Source organism: Saccoglossus kowalevskii, chromosome 8 (assembly GCF_978046115.1).
Source record: "Saccoglossus kowalevskii chromosome 8, keSacKowa6.1, whole genome shotgun sequence".
Taxonomy (NCBI): Eukaryota; Metazoa; Hemichordata; class Enteropneusta; family Harrimaniidae; genus Saccoglossus; species Saccoglossus kowalevskii.
This window is the reverse complement of record NC_140648.1, coordinates 40,938,993-40,951,506: the sequence shown is the minus strand read 5'-3', so window position 1 is coordinate 40,951,506 and position 12,514 is coordinate 40,938,993.

Here is a 12,514-nt window from a genome sequence, read left to right as displayed (position 1 = left end):
ACAAATCTTGCAAGAATTTGGATGATTTCATGGTTATCCTGAGAAAATATATATATAAGTTTACTTATACATTGGGAAATAACTCGACAGCTTCCTGCATGTATAAGCCACTGTGTTCATTGGAACATCACTTGAATAATTGTAACATGGATAATCCACTGCAGACATTGGGACATTACATGAATGCTTGCTGCATGTATAAGCCACTGTTGACATTGGGACAAAACATGAATGCTTCCTGCGTGTATAAGCCACTGTGAACATTGGTACATAACATGAATGCCTTCTGCATGTATAAGCCACTGTGGACATTGGGACATCACGTGAAAGGCTGTTGCAAGTATACGCCACTGTGGACATTGTGACATAACATGAATGCTTGCTGCAAGTATAGGACACCGTGGACATTGGGACATTACTTGAATGCTTCCTGCGTGTATAAGCCACGGTGGACATTTGGACATAACATGAATGCTTCCTTCATGTATAAGCCACTGTTGACATTGGGACATAGCATGAATGCTTCCTGCATGTATAAGCCACCGTGGACATTGGGCCATCATTTGAATAATTGTTACAAGTTTAATCCACTTCAGACATTGGGACATTACATGAATGCTTGCTGTATGTATAAGTCACTGTTACATTGGGAAATAACATGAATGCTTCCTGCATGTATAAGCCACTGTGGACATTGGAACATCACATGGATGCTTGCTGCAAGTAAAAGCCAATGTTGACATAACACGAATGCTTCCTGCATGTATAAGCCACTGTGAACATTGTTACATAACATGAATGCCTTCTGCATGTATAAGCCACTGTGGACATTTGGACATAACATGAATGCTTCCTGCATGTATAAACCACTGCAGTCATTGGAACATTACATGAATGCTTGCTGCATGTATAATCCACTGTGGACATTGGGCCATCACTTGAATTATTGTAACAAGTATAATACACTGCAGACATTGTGACATTACATGAATGTTTGTTGCATGTATAAGCCACTGTTAACATTGGGAAATAACATCAATGCTTCCTGCATGTATAAGCCTCTGTTTACATTGGAACATCATATGGATGCTTGCTGCAAGTATAAGCCACTGTTGACATTGGAACATAATATGAATGCTTCCTGCATGTATAAGCCACCGTAGACATTGGGACAAAACATGAATGCTTCCTGCTTTTATAAGCCACTGTGAACATTGGTACATAACATGAATGCCTTCCGCATGTATAAGCCACTGTCGACATTGGGACATCACGTGAAAGGCTGTTGCAAGTATAAGCCACTGTGGACATTGTGACACAACATGAATGCTTGCTGCAAGTATAAGATACCGTGGACATTGGGACATTACTTGAATGCTTCCTGCATGTATAAGCCACTGCGGACATTGGGACATAACATGAATGCTTGCTGCATGTATAAGCCACTGTTGACACTGGGAAATAACATGAATGCTTCCTGCATGTATAAGCCACTGCAGACATTGGAGCATCACATGGATGCTTGCTGCAAGTATAAGCCAATCTTGACATTGGGAAATAACATGAATGCTTCCTGCATGTATAAGCCACTGTGGACATTGGAACATCACTTGAATAATTGTAACATGTATAATCCACTGCAGCCATTGGAACATTACATGAATGCTTGCTGCATGTATAATCCACTGTGGACATTGGGCCATCACTTGAATTATTGAAAAAAGTATAATACACTGCAGACATTGTGACATTACATGAATGTTTGCTGCATGTATAAGCCACTGTTAACATTGGGAAATAACATCAATGCTTCCTGCATGTATAAGCCTCTGTTTACATTGGAACATCATATGGATGCTTGCTGCAAGTATAAGCCACTGTTGACATTGGAACATAATATGAATGCTTCCTGCATGTATAAGCCACCATAGACATTGGGACAAAACATGAATGCTTCCTGCTTTTATAAGCCACTGTGAACATTGGTACATAACATGAATGCCTTCCGCATGTATAAGCCACTGTCGACATTGCAACATCACGTGAAAGGCTGTTGCAAGTATAAGCCACTGTGGACATTGTGACACAACATGAATGCTTGCTGCAAGTATAAGATACCGTGGACATTGGGACATTACTTGAATGCTTCCTGCATGTATAAGCCACTGCAGACATTGGGACATAACATGAATGCTTGCTGCATGTATAAGCCACTGTTGACACTGGGAAATAACATGAATGCTTGCTGCATGTATAAGCCACTGCAGACATTGGAGCATCACATGGATGCTTGCTGCAAGTATAAGCCAATCTTGACATTGGGAAATAACATGAATGCTTCCTGCATGTATAAGCCACTGTGGACATTCGAAATTCACATGGGTGCTTGCTGCAAGTATAAGCCACTGCTGCCATTGTTACATGACACGAATGCTTGCTGCATGTATAAGCCACTGTTGACATTGGGACATTACATGAACGCTTTATGCATAAGCCACTGTTGACATTGGGACATAACATGAATGCTTTCTGTATAAGCCACTGCGGACATTGTGACATAACATGAATGCTTGCTGCAAGTATAAGCCATACATTGGGACATTACTTGAATGCTTCCTGAATGTATAAGCCATTGTGGACATTGAAACATAACACGAATGCTTCCTGCATGTATAAGCCACCGTGGACATTGGGACATTACTTGAATGCTTCCTGCATGTATAAGCCACTGCGGACAATGGGACATAACATGAATGTTTGCTGCATGTATAAGCCACTGTTGACACTGGGAAATAACATGAATGCTTCCTGCATGTATAAGCCACTGCAGACATTGGAGCATCACATGGATGCTTGCTGCAAGTATAAGCCACTGTTGACATTGGAACATAATATGAATGCTTCCTGCATGTATAAGGCATTATGGACATTTGGACATAATATGAATGCTTCCTGCATGTATAAGCCACTGTGGACATTGGAACATAACATGAATGCTTCCTGGAATAAGCAACTATGGACATTGGGCCAACACTTGAATAATTGTAACTAGTATAATCCACTACAGACATTGGGACATTACATGAATGCTTGCTGCGTGTATAATCCACTGTTGACATTTGAACATAACATGAATGCTTCCTGCACGTATAAACCACTGTTGACATAGGGACATAACATGAATGCTTGCTGCATGTATAAGCCACTGTTAACATTGGGAAATAACATGAATGCTTCCTGCATGTATAAGCCACTGTTTACATTGGAACATCATATGGATGCATGCTGCAAGTATAAGCCACTGTTGACATTGGAACATAATATGAATGCTTCCTGCTTGTATAAGCCACCATAGACATTGGGACAAATCATGAATGCTTGCTGCATGTATAAGCCACTGTGAACATTGGTACATAACATGAATACCTTCTGCATGTATCAGCCACTGTCGAAATTGGGACATCACGTGAAAGGCTGTTGCAAGTATAAGCCACTGTGGACTTTGTGACATAACATGAATGCTTGCTGCAAGTATAAAACACCGGGAACATTCGCACATTACTTGAATACTTCCTGCATGTATAAGCCATAGTGGACATTGGGCCATCATTTGAATAATTGTTACAAGTTTAATGCACTTCAGACATTGGGACATTACATGAATGCTTGCTGTATGTATAAGTCACTGTTACATTGGGAAATAACATGAATGCTTCCAGCATGTATAAGCCACTGTGGACATTGGAACATCACATGGATGATTGATGCAAGTATAAGCCACTGTTGACATAACACGAATGCTTCCTGCATGTATAAGCCACTGTTGACACTGGGACATAACATGAATGCTTGCTACAAGTATAAGCCACTGTTGACATTGGGTCATCACTTGAATGATTGTTGCAAGTTTAAGCCAATGTGGACATTGAAACATAACACGAATGCTTCCTGAATGTATAAGCCACTGTGAACATTTGGACATAACATGAATGCTTCCTGCATGTATAAGCCACTGTGGACAATGGGACATAACATGAATGCTTCCTGGTATAAGCCACTGTGGACATTGGGCCATCACTTGAATAATTGTAACAAGTATAATCCACTGCAGACATTGGGACATTACATGAATGCTTGCTGCATGTATAAGCCACTGTTGACATTGGGACATAACATGAATACTTGCTGAAAGTATAAGCCACTTTTGACATTGGGACATAACATAATTGCTTCCTGCATGTATAATCCACTGTGGACATTGGAGCATCACATGGATGCTTGTTGCAAGTATAAGCCACTGTTGACATTGTGACAAGACATGAATGCTTTCTGCTGAAGCCAATGTGGACATTGGGACATAAAATGAATGCCTTATGCATAAGCCACTGTGGACATTGGGAATAACATAAATGATTGCTGCATGTATAAGCCACTGTGTACATTTGGACATAACATGAACGTTTGTTGCATGTATAAGCCACTGTGGACATTGTGACATAACATGAATGCTTGCTGCAAGTATAAGCCACCGTGGACATTGGAACATCACTTGAATAATTGTAACATGTATAATCCACTGCAGACATTGGGACATTACATAAATGCTTGCTGCATGTATAAGCCACTGTTGACATTGGGACATAACATGAATGCTTGCTGAAAGTATAAGCCACTTTTGACATTGGGACATAACATAATTGCTTCCTGCATGTGTAAGCCACTGTGGGTATTGGAGCATCACATGGATGCTTGTTGCAAGTATAAGCCACTGTTGACATTGTGACAAGACATGAATGCCTTCTGCTGAAGCCACTGTGGACATTGGGACATAACATGAATGCTTGCTGAAAGTATAAGCCACTTTTGACATTGGGACATAACATAAATGATTGCCACATGTATAAGCCACTGTGTACATTTGGACATATCATGAACGTTTGTTGCATGTATAAGCCACTGTGGACATTGTGACATAACATGAATGCTTGCTGCAAGTAAAAGCCACCATGGACATTGGGACATTACTTGAATGCTTCCTGCATGCGTAAGCCACTGTGGACATTGGGACATAACACGAATGCTTCCTGCATGTATAAGCGATTATGGACATTGGGAATAACATGAATGCTTTCTGCAAAGAAAGATGTTGAAATTGGGATATAACGTGAATGCTTCCTGCATGTATAAGCCACTGTTGACATTGGGACATTACATGAATGCTTGCTGCATGTATAAGCCACTGTTAACATTGGAAAATAACATTAATTCTTCCTGCATGTATAAGTCATTCTTGACATTGGGGCATCACATGGATGCTTCCTGCATATATATGCCACTGTGGACATTGGAACATCACATGGATGCTTGATGCAAGAATAAGCCACTGTTGACATAACACGAATGCTTCCTGCATGTATAAGCCACTGTTGACATCGGGACATAACATGAATGCTTGCTGCAAGTATAAGCCACTGTTGACATTGGGACATCACGTGAAAGGCTGTTGCAAGTATAAGCCACTGCGGACATTGGGATATAACATGAATGCTTGCTGCATGTATAAGCCACTGTTGACACTGTGAAATAACATGAATGCTTCCTGCATGTATAAGCCACTGCAGACATTGGAGCATCACATGGATACTTGCTGCAAGTATAAGCCAATCTTGACATTGGGAAATAACATGAATGCTTCCTGCATGTATAAGCCACTGTGGACGATCGAAATTCACATGGGTGCTTGCTGCAAGTATAAGCCACTGCTGCCATTGTTACATGACACGAATGCGTTCTGCATGTATAGGCCACTGTGTACATTGGGACATCACATAGATGCTTGTTGCAAGTATAAGCCACTGTTGACATTGTGACAAGACATGAATGCTTTCTGCTGAAGCCACTGAGGACATTGGGAAATAACATGAATGCTTTATGCATAAGCCACTGTTGACATTGGGACATAACATAAATGATTGCTGCATGTATAAGCCACTGCTGCCATTGTTACATAACACGAATGCTTGCTGCATATATAAGCAACTGTTGACATTGGGACATTACATGAACGCTTTATGCATAAGCCACTGTTGACATTGGGACATAACATGAATGCTTTCTGCATAAGCCACTGTGGACATTGTGACATAACATGAATGCTTGCTGCAAGTATAAGCCACAGTGCACATTGGGACATTACTTGAATGCTTCCTGAATGTATAAGCCATTGTGGACATTGAAACATAACACGAATGCTTCCTGCATGTATAAGCCACTGTGGACATTGGGCCATCACTTGAATTATTGTAACAAGTATAATCCACTGCAGACATTATGACATTACATGAATGTTTGCTGCATGTATAAGCCACTGTTAACATTGGGAAATAACATCAATGCTTCCTGCATGTATAAGCCTCTGTTTACATTGGAACATCATATGGATGCTTGCTGCAAGTATAAGCCACTGTTGACATTGTGACATAACATGAATGCTTGCTGCAAGTATAAGACACCGTGGACATTGGGACATTACTTGAATGCTTCCTGCATGTATAAGCCACTGCGGACATTGGGACATAACATGAATGCTTGCTGCAAGTATAAGCCAATCTTGACATTGGGAAATAACATGAATGCTTCCTGCATGTATAAGCCACTGCAGACATTGGAGCATCACATGGATGCTTGCTGCAAGTATAAGCCAATCTTGACATTGTATAAGCCGCTGTTGACACTGGGAAATAACATGAATGCTTCCTGCATGTATAAGCCACTGCAGACATTGGAGCATCACATGGATGCTTGCTGCAAGTATAAGCCAATCTTGACATTGGGAAATAACATAAATGCTTCCTGCATGTATAAGCCACTGTGGACATTCGAAATTCACTTGGGTGCTTGCTGCAAGTATAAGCCACTGCTGCCATTGTTACATGACACGAATGCGTTCTGCATGTATAGGCCACTGTGTACATTGTGACATCACATAGATGCTTGTTGCAAGTATAAGCCACTGTTGACATTGTGACAAGACATGAATGCTTTCTGCTGAAGCCACTGAGGACATTGGGACGTAACATGAATGTTTTATGCATAAGCCACTGTTGACATTGGGACATAACATGAATGCTTTCTGCATAAGCCACTGTGGACATTGGGCCATCACTAGAATAATTGTAACAAGTATAATCCACAGCAGACATTGGGACATTACGTGAATGCTTGCTGCATGTATAAGCCTCTGTTAACATTGGAAAATAACATTAATGCTTCATGCATGTATAAGCCACTGTTGACATTGGGCCATCACTTGAATAATTGTAACAAGTATAATCCACTGCAGACATTTCAACATTACATGAATGCTTGCTGCATGTATAAGACACCGTGGACATTGGGACATTACTTGAATGTTCCCTGCATGTATAAGCCATTGCGGACATTGGGACATAACAAGAATACTTGCTGTATGTATAAGCCACTGTTGACACTGGGAAATAGCATTAATGCTTCTTGCATGTATAAGCCACTGCAGACATTAGAGCATCACATGGATCCTTGCTGCAAGTATAAGCCACTGTGGACATTGGGACATAACATGGATGCTTCCTGGAATAAGCAACTATGGACATTGGGCCATCACTTGAATAATTGTAACAAGTACAATCCACTGCAGACATTGGGACATTACATGAATGCTTGCTGCATGTATAAGCCACTGTGAACATTGGTACATAACATGAATACCTTCTGCATGTATCAGCCACTGTCGAAATTGGGACATCACGTGAAAGGCTGTTGCAAGTATAAGCCACTGTGGACATTTGAACATAACATGAATGCTTCCTGCATGTATAAACCACTGTTAACATTGGGACATAACATGAATGCTTTCGGCATGTATTAGCTACTGCGGACATCGGGCCATCACTAGAATAATTGTAACAAGTATAATCCACTGCAGACATTGGGACATTACATGAATGCTTGCTGCATGTATAAGCCACTGTTGACATTGAGACATAACATGAATGTTTGCTGCAAGTATAATCTACTGTTGACATTGGGACATGCTTGCTGCATGTATAAGCCACTGTGGACATTGGAAATTCACATGGATGCTTGCAGGAAGTATGAGCCACTGCTGCCATTGTGACATAACACCAATGCGTTCTGCATGTATAGGCCACAGTGGACATTGGGACATCACATAGATGCTTGCTGCAAATATAAGCCACTGTGGACATTGTGACATAACATGAATGCTTGCTGCAAGTATAAGACACCGTGGACATTGGGACATTACTTGAATGCTTCCTGCATGTATAAGCCACTGCGGACAATGGGACATAACATGAATGTTTGCTGCATGTATAAGCCACTGTTGACACTGGGAAATAACATGAATGCTTCCTGCATGTATAAGCCACTGCAGACATTGGAGCATCACATGGATGCTTGCTGCAAGTATAAGCCACTGTTGACATTGGAACATAATATGAATGCTTCCTGCATGTATAAGGCATTATGGACATTTGGACATAATATGAATGCTTCCTGCATGTATAAGCCACTGTGGACATTGGAACATAACATGAATGCTTCCTGGAATAAGCAACTATGGACATTGGGCCAACACTTGAATAATTGTAACTAGTATAATCCACTACATACATTGGGACATTACATGAATGCTTGCTGCGTGTATAATCCACTGTTGACATTTGAACATAACATGAATGCTTCCTGCACGTATAAACCACTGTTGACATTGGGACATAACATGAATGCTTGCTGCATGTATAAGCCACTGTTAACATTGGGAAATAACATGAATGCTTCCTGCATGTATAAGCCACTGTTTACATTGGAACATCATATGGATGCATGCTGCAAGTATAAGCCACTGTTGACATTGGAACATAATATGAATGCTTCCTGCATGTATAAGCCACCATAGACATTGGGACAAATCATGAATGCTTGCTGCATGTATAAGCCACTGTGAACATTGGTACATAACATGAATACCTTCTGCATGTATCAGCCACTGTCGAAATTGGAACATCACGTGAAAGGCTGTTGCAAGTATAAGCCACTGTGGACATTGTGACATAACATGAATGCTTGCTGCAAGTATAAGCCACAGTGCACATTGGGACATTACTTGAATGCTTCCTGGATGTATAAGCCATTGTGGACATTGAAACATAACACGAATGCTTCCTGCATGTATAAGCCAATCTTGACATTGGGAAATAACATGAATGCTTCCTGCATGTATAAGCCACTGCAGACAATGGAGCATCACATGGATGCTTGCTGCAAGTATAAGCCAATCTTGACATTGTATAAGCCGCTGTTGACACTGGGAAATAACATGAATGCTTCCTGCATGTATAAGCCACTGCAGACATTGGAGCATCACATGGATGCTTGCTGCAAGTATAAGCCAATCTTGACATTGGGAAATAACATAAATGCTTCCTGCATGTATAAGCCACTGTGGACATTCGAAATTCACTTGGGTGCTTGCTGCAAGTATAAGCCACTGCTGCCATTGTTACATGACACGAATGCGTTCTGCATGTATAGGCCACTGTGTACATTGTGACATCACATAGATGCTTGTTGCAAGTATAAGCCACTGTTGACATTGTGACAAGACATGAATGCTTTCTGCTGAAGCCACTGAGGACATTGGGACGTAACATGAATGTTTTATGCATAAGCCACTGTTGACATTGGGACATAACATGAATGCTTTCTGCATAAGCCACTGTGGACATTGGGCCATCACTAGAATAATTGTAACAAGTATAATCCACAGCAGACATTGGGACATTACGTGAATGCTTGCTGCATGTATAAGCCTCTGTTAACATTGGAAAATAACATTAATGCTTCATGCATGTATAAGCCACTGTTGACATTGGGCCATCACTTGAATAATTGTAACAAGTATAATCCACTGCAGACATTTCAACATTACATGAATGCTTGCTGCATGTATAAGACACCGTGGACATTGGGACATTACTTGAATGTTCCCTGCATGTATAAGCCATTGCGGACATTGGGACATAACAAGAATACTTGCTGTATGTATAAGCCACTGTTGACACTGGGAAATAGCATTAATGCTTCCTGCATGTATAAGCCACTGCAGACATTAGAGCATCACATGGATCCTTGCTGCAAGTATAAGCCACTGTGGACATTGGGACATAACATGGATGCTTCCTGGAATAAGCAACTATGGACATTGGGCCATCACTTGAATAATTGTAACAAGTACAATCCACTACAGACATTGGGACATTACATGAATGCTTGCTGCATGTATAAGCCACTGTTGAGATTGGAACATAACATGATTGCTTGCTGCATGTATAAGACACCGTGGACATTGGGACATTACTTGAATGCTTCCAGCATGTATAAGCCACTGTGGACATTGGAACATCACTAGAATAATTGTAACAAGTATAATCCACTGCAGACATTGGGACATTACATGAATGTTTGCTGCAAGTATAATCTACTGTTGACATTGGGAAATACCTCGAGAGCTTCCTGCATGTATAAGCCACTGTGGACATTGGAACATCACTTGAATAATTGTAACTGCAGCCATTGGAACATTACATGAATGCTTGCTGCATGTATAATCCACTGTTGACATTTGAACATAACATGAATGCTTCCTGCATGTATAAACCACTGTTAACATTGGGACATAACATGAATGCTTTCGGCATGTATTAGCCACTGCGGACATCGGGCCATCACTAGAATAATTGTAACAAGTATAATCCACTGCAGACATTGGGACATTACATGAATGCTTGCTGCATGTATAAGCCACTGTTGACATTGAGACATAACATGAATGTTTGCTGCAAGTATAATCTACTGTTGACATTGGGACATGCTTGCTGCATGTATAAGCCACTGTGGACATTGGAAATTCACATGGATGCTTGCAGGAAGTATGAGCCACTGCTGCCATTGTGACATAACACCAATGCGTTCTGCATGTATAGGCCACAGTGGACATTGGGACATCACATAGATGCTTGCTGCAAATATAAGCCACTGTGGACATTGTGACATAACATGAATGCTTGCTGCAAGTATAAGACACCGTGGACATTGGGACATTACTTGAATGCTTCCTGCATGTATAAGCCACTGCGGACAATGGGACATAACATGAATGTTTGCTGCATGTATAAGCCACTGTTGACACTGGGAAATAACATGAATGCTTCCTGCATGTATAAGCCACTGCAGACATTGGAGCATCACATGGATGCTTGCTGCAAGTATAAGCCACTGTTGACATTGGAACATAATATGAATGCTTCCTGCATGTATAAGGCATTATGGACATTTGGACATAATATGAATGCTTCCTGCATGTATAAGCCACTGTGGACATTGGAACATAACATGAATGCTTCCTGGAATAAGCAACTATGGACATTGGGCCAACACTTGAATAATTGTAACTAGTATAATCCACTACATACATTGGGACATTACATGAATGCTTGCTGCGTGTATAATCCACTGTTGACATTTGAACATAACATGAATGCTTCCTGCACGTATAAACCACTGTTGACATTGGGACATAACATGAATGCTTGCTGCATGTATAAGCCACTGTTAACATTGGGAAATAACATGAATGCTTCCTGCATGTATAAGCCACTGTTTACATTGGAACATCATATGGATGCATGCTGCAAGTATAAGCCACTGTTGACATTGGAACATAATATGAATGCTTCCTGCATGTATAAGCCACCGTAGACATTGGGACAAATCATGAATGCTTGCTGCATGTATAAGCCACTGTGAACATTGGTACATAATATGAATACCTTCTGCATGTATCAGCCACTGTCGAAATTGGGACATCACGTGAAAGGCTGTTGCAAGTATAAGCCACTGTGGACATTGTGACATAACATGAATGCTTGCTGCAAGTATAAGCCACAGTGCACATTGGGACATTACTTGAATGCTTCCTGACTGTATAAGCCATTGTGGACATTGAAACATAACACGAATGCTTCCTGCATGTATAAGCCACTGTGGACATTGGGCCATCACTTGAATTATTGTAACAAGTATAATCCACTGCAGACATTGTGACATTACATGAATGTTTGCTGCATGTATAAGCCACTGTTAACATTGGGAAATAACATCAATGCTTCCTGCATGTATAAGCCTCTGTTTACATTGGAACATCATATGGATGCTTGCTGCAAGTATAAGCCACTGTTGACATTGTGACATAACATGAATGCTTGCTGCAAGTATAAGACACCGTGGACATTGGGACATTACTTGAATGCTTCCTGCATGTATAAGCCACTGCGGACATTGGGACATAACATGAATGCTTTCTGCAAGTATAAGCCAATCTTGACATTGGGAAATAACATGAATGCTTCCTGCATGTATAAGCCACTGCAGACATTGGAGCATCACATGGATG